Source organism: Gymnoscopelus microlampas, assembly GCF_963454915.1.
Source record: "Gymnoscopelus microlampas genome assembly, chromosome: 8".
NCBI lineage: Eukaryota > Metazoa > Chordata > Actinopteri > Myctophiformes > Myctophidae > Gymnoscopelus > Gymnoscopelus microlampas.
The window spans coordinates 20,934,150-20,939,923 of NC_139945.1; the positions used below are offsets into that span (position 1 = coordinate 20,934,150).

The following is a 5,774-nucleotide window of genomic DNA, read 5'->3' on the forward strand; positions in this document are numbered from 1 at the left end:
GCATTGACAAAGATTTGTGTAGACACATTTGGGTGCTTCAAAAAATGCAATATATTCCAATGTAATCACAGTGACGGCCTGGAGCTCTGTGTCCTGACCATTGGTAGACATTCAGAGACATCCAGTAGCCAATCAAAATAAATTTGGCACAAATCAATCTCATACCCAGAGCTTATGGTAGCAGGAAGGGGAAAAGCTCTGGTGACTTGGTGCTTTGAGGGTTGACTAAACAGAGGGGGCACTACAAGTTTCAGATTGTTTTAATTGGCCGATCACAAGATGGGTAAATAGGCAAAGAAAATGGGTTCTACTGGGTTCAACTTCCTTCCATTACTTGCTTGTCTGTCTGATTGATTGATTGATTGATTGATTGATTGGTTGGTTAGTTACCTCTGCCTCGGTTTAGGCACACTGGAGTACAAGGCTCATTAACTGTTTGAGGTCCTTGTAAACATTTGCATCCCCGCCGATTGATTTATACTGTGAGGGCATCACGTGACAAAAATAGATCTACAAGCTAACAATGCATTATGATGCGACGCGTTGTTAGATCTATTCTTTTTGTCTGACTGATTACGCAGCCCATGCAGTGTAGCACTACATTTTATCATGTTAATATTCACATAATGTTAGACATGTTTTTGGGATTTATTTATGAACAAAATATGAACAAAATAAAAATGCATAGCTAAACATTTTCCAAACCTTTTCCAGGCCTGGGAAAGGCCTACTTTCAAAATATTCCCAGGAATTTCATGACCACGGGAACCCTGTATGTGACATTTTGTAATTATGAGGCATGAGGAGAGAGAGAGAGCTCCGAAACTTTATTCATCACTGTGAACATGTCTACATCGCAGAAAATGAACTTGTATGTGTCTGTCTAAATATAACTGACATATTATGCATATTCCAGTACATCACATTATTAAAATGTACAACATTTAAAAATGAGGAGACATACTTACAAAATATTGCTTAAGCTAAAATACATGAGAAATATAAACAAAACCTTTCATTAACAATGGTTTAAAATTCGGGATACCTGAGGTAAGAGACTTTGAATGCAGGGACCTGAGCAAGCACTTGAACTGGAAGAAAGATACTTCTACTGTAGTAGGAGTGAGTCCAACGCCTCCATCTTGATTACACCTGAGAGAGAGAGAGAGAGAGAGAGAGAGAGAGAGAGAGAGAGAGAGAGAGAGATGTATCACATCGTCCACAAAGGACTTTAAAGATGTTAAAGGTAGGGTAAGTGATTTAATTTGGTTAAAATAAGTGTTAAATATCTCTATATTCTGATAGTACTCATTGCTATAGAGTGTTTGTTCAGTAAAAGGAGTCTCCATGTCTCTCCAGCTCTTTATTAAACAGAAAATGCATTTTCAGTGCTCTCCGATTAGCTTAAATGTTGTCACCTACTTGAAAATGTACTATATTCTGTTTACTAAAGAGCTGGAGAGACCCCTGTGACCGATCAAACGATCTGTAGTGATTACTATCAGAATAAAGTACTTTAACCTATTTAACAAAAAAACAAAACAAAAAAAAGAAATATCACTTACCCTGCCTTTAAGACTGCAATCATTAATTCCAAATTGGGTAAAAAAGTACAGTATTTGCAAGTTATTGTTATTGTTATAAATAAATAACACAAATAAACGATTGTATCACTATATGTGGGTGCCAAATGGGCAAAAATCCAATCTGGCATCATGGACAGTGCCTACTAAAATAGACAAATATCATTTTTGAATTTTGATCAACTTGTCTCTGGTTGCCAATATTTCAAATGCTGGACTCATGTTTATTTTAGACATTAATTGAAGTAATTGAAGCCTATCTCATTGTTGCGCTTGATGTACGTCACTTGGGATACACAAACATCAGCTGAATGCCTAAAGCAGGGACGTGCGCAGATAGACTCTAGGTGGTGCTAGAGCACCTGCCCTTTGCCCTCTTGACCAGAAGTGCCCCTTTTTTTTTTTTACAGCAGGGGTCTTCAACAGGGGGTCCGGGACCCCTAGGGGGTCCTCAGAGTTACTACAGGGGGTCCGCCAAATCTTTGTGTGATATGATTTTTCTTTTTACATTAACCACTCGAAACCTAGCATCCCTTTTCTGAGGAGAACTTTAGCCAAAAATAGCAGATCTACAAGCCCAGTTGTGGGCTTGTAGATCGGCTATTTTTGGCAAAGAGGTATAGGGAAAAAAGAGCAGACCAAGTAAACAAAAAAAGTATAATTTACTTGAGTACCTGCCCCTCAAAATGTCTGTGCACGCCACTGGCCTAAAGTGTATATATGCAATAAGTTTGATAATAACTACAGTTGCATTCCCAAATAGAAGCAGAGTAAATAATGTTCAGTGGACAACAACCCACGGCCAGATACAAACACACCTGGCCATGATGAGGAGTCATCCACTGTTTACTGTATGCACCCTCGTCACCACAGCTGTCCACTGGAAGGACAACATGGTAATTAAAGTGCAGAAGTACAACACACTCTATTACTGTATCTCAGACAAGCCTGACATCACCTATAAAGCTACAATCCGGGACTAATGAATGAAATAATGTTATTTTAACCAATTTGTACAGAGCAGTGTTTCCTAAACAGTGGGTCGGGACAATTTTTGGGTCGCAACCCCATTATTATGAGTTGCAAGTAAATATACCCCTTTTTTCATTTCCTAAATTTAAAACATATATATATACTGCATATTATTTCAAAAGATTTTTCAAATTTTCACTAGTTTGGGTCCCAGGGAGACATAAGATTTCTCTTTTGGACCTCGAGCGAAAATGTTTGGGAACCACTGTAGAAGGGTATGTTAATGCATATACTGGAACTAGCACATCTGCAGTGGTTTGAGCTAGTCTCTTTACTCTTCCATTGAGAAATCCTGACCCTGGTGTTGGGTAGGACATCTACTGATTGACAATGTCAATAAAGTAGTTTGAAGCAGACTGTGCCGCCATCTTTATTGTAGTTCAGACATCATTGTACATCTCTCCGTCCGGAGAGCGAGACAATGGATTATAAAACCTAGAGGATTGTAGCTTTCATCTTTAAAAACACCAACACACCAACTTTTGAACATGCACAGCCTGGTCTGCTGGCCTCTACAACACAAGCAGAACCCTGAAACCCTGGCACCTGCATGAAAACAGTGCAGAACAACAACACCCTCAGAGAAATTATTTCTCCAGTGACTGGGTGGTGGCTTTCTGTTCCATTCCATTCCATTCCTCATTACATGGGTGGTGCTGTTTGATGCAGTGATAAGAAGAGTGAAGTTTACAAGTATCTATCTATCTACATGGAGGACCACACTAGCCAAAACTCACGTCTGTTTTGTTCGGCTGATGAAGCTGAAACAGTTTCAAAATGTTGAGCATTTCTCTCAAGCTCTCTCAACAACAGAGTCATTAGAGCCACAGAAATAACCTCCTGGGTTGGGTGCTGGTGCATTCCACTGCCTCTGACGACACTGCATAGTTTACACATGGAGAGATGATATGGTGCACCTATATCAGAGAGAAGGAGAGAGGGATGGACGGAAATAAGATAGAGAGAGAGAGAGGGGGGGGGGGGGGGGGGGGGCAAGCAGAATAGCAAGTGCAATGAGTCTAACTGTTATGATTCCGAGTGTAATGAGTCAAAGAAAGAATATATTGTTTGCTTTTGGGTCAGGCTTGCTTGGTTCCAAACATATTTCTGAAAATGGTTGTTTTTACCAATGTATCATTGCACATAAACATTTTTTAACAGACTACAAAATGACATGTTATAGTTTTAAACCCATTATATAGAAATGTTCTCAAATAGAGAAAATAGCTGGTGTATAAGCTCACATCATAACCATGATGTACTGTGACATTGTAGAGTTGCTATTTTTTTTAAATGTTTTTGAAAAGTTTCAAGTTTTTAGAAAATTGTTGCCTATAATAAGGACGCCAGGTTTGAAAGTGGTTCAGTGAATACCAGCTCCAGAATGTACCACCCTCACCCCATGGAATGACAGCTCCACAAATACACTGTATGAGTCAGAAGAAAACTGCACCAATACTGCTCTCAAGTGTTACAAATGTGTTACTACAACAGGACGCACCAAAAAATGATGTCTCACTTCAAACTGAGAAAAGGGATGAATATTGCACCGGCTATTTAAAATGAATGATTGATTCCAATATACAATTTATTCAGTTTTTGAAAGAAAGAAAGAAAAAGAATAAACAAAACCTTTCTAAACATGTCAATATTACCAAACAAACGCACAATAATTTACATTTTCAGGGCAGTTGTTTGCATGCTTTCATGTACTGTTTTAATTATGACATGTTAAATGAATGATGATATAATCAAATGATCAAATCTAATATGTTAGGCTGTTTTCCACCCCATAGTCTATTTGGCAATGATTTCACTCTTCTATACACTGATTAAATTCACACAAAGTGGAATAACATAGTCTATAGACAAGAGTACAAGAATAGAGTCATGTGCAGCAGCAGCATAATTACATGTTATAAGATTTTAAAATAGCACTTTCTAAACTTCTTACTTCGCATTCTTTTTTCAGCTCTATACTTTCTTCCGTGGCGCTTCTAGAATGACTTACGCTTGAATTGTTGGTGAGCAAGTAATTGAAGCACATCTCATTGTTGAGCATAGTGTATATCGTCTCTATCGGGTGGAAACCTCCTACGTCCAAAACTGTTCTTCAAATTCAAAAATAGCTAAAGTAGCAGATCTACAAGCTCAAAACTGGTCGCTTTGCGCCGCGTTTCGAGCTTGTGGATCTGCTACTTTTGATACTTTTGTGTGATGCTGTAGAGTGATCAAGTAGGGCAAAAAAAATTACAAAAACAAAACAAAAACAAAACAATTTAAAATATGGAGATAAGAGGTTTCTGCCCGACAGCAACGATGCAATACGTTCCATATTAACTACAGTTGTATTCCCCAAACTGAGCAGAGTAAATAATGTTCAGTGGACAACAACCCACGGCCAGATACAAACACACCTGCCATGATGAGGAGTCATCCACTGTTTACTGTATGCACCCTCGTCACCACAGCTGTCCACTGGAAGGACAACATGGTAATTAAAGTGCAGGAGTACAACACACTCTTTCTCAAAGGGAAAATAAGTTCAAAGCTTACTTTAATGGAAGAAGATCCTACTACTGATTGTCCTACCAGCATAGGCTAGCCTACTCTGTAATTGCCTCTCCAAAAGTGGTTGAATATACAATAGTTCATGAAAAATTAAGTGAATGTAGAATTACTGTACCTGAGCAATCTCTCCCATCTTTGACAATGAGGGTCGAGGAGACTCCACACCTCAGTTAGAAGTTGACTGGAATCTGGGTGTATAGTCCTGAAACAGCCAAGGGCAGCAATTCCAGAGATTACTAAGGGGTTACATCATGCAGCCAAGGACCGTGACTAACATACAGCCTACATAATTATCATTTATGAAGAGCCTCTTTGTGATGGTCCAAAACCTAAACATGAATTAGATATAACAATTTGTATACTTATTTGTTTTAGCTCTTGCTCATCTGATTTTGCTATTTGTCTGTTTTAAATAGCAGGTAGCTGATATATTGCACTTTTACCTTAGCGCTATACTCTTGGTTGCTTGTTTTAGCAGAAAATGCACTTAAGACTTCTGGTGACTAGTAGTTTTGTTCCCTACCTTTGTTGAATGCACTTATTGTAAGTCGCTTTGGATAAAAGCGTCTGCCAAATGACTGTAATGTA

The 5,774-nt window shown here is 38.6% G+C and overlaps 1 long non-coding RNA gene across 1 annotated transcript; it reads right to left on the reverse strand.

Annotated features, from left to right (window-relative positions):
• Nucleotides 1-276: 276 nt before the first annotated feature.
• LOC311050282 lies at nt 277-5,392 on the reverse strand. The gene is made up of 3 exons (XR_014601279.1): nt 5,302-5,392; nt 3,353-3,532; nt 277-1,152 (listed from the first exon to the last, which is right to left on the reverse strand). It is a non-coding gene; the product is annotated as an uncharacterized lncRNA (long non-coding RNA).
• Nucleotides 5,393-5,774: the final 382 nt, after the last annotated feature.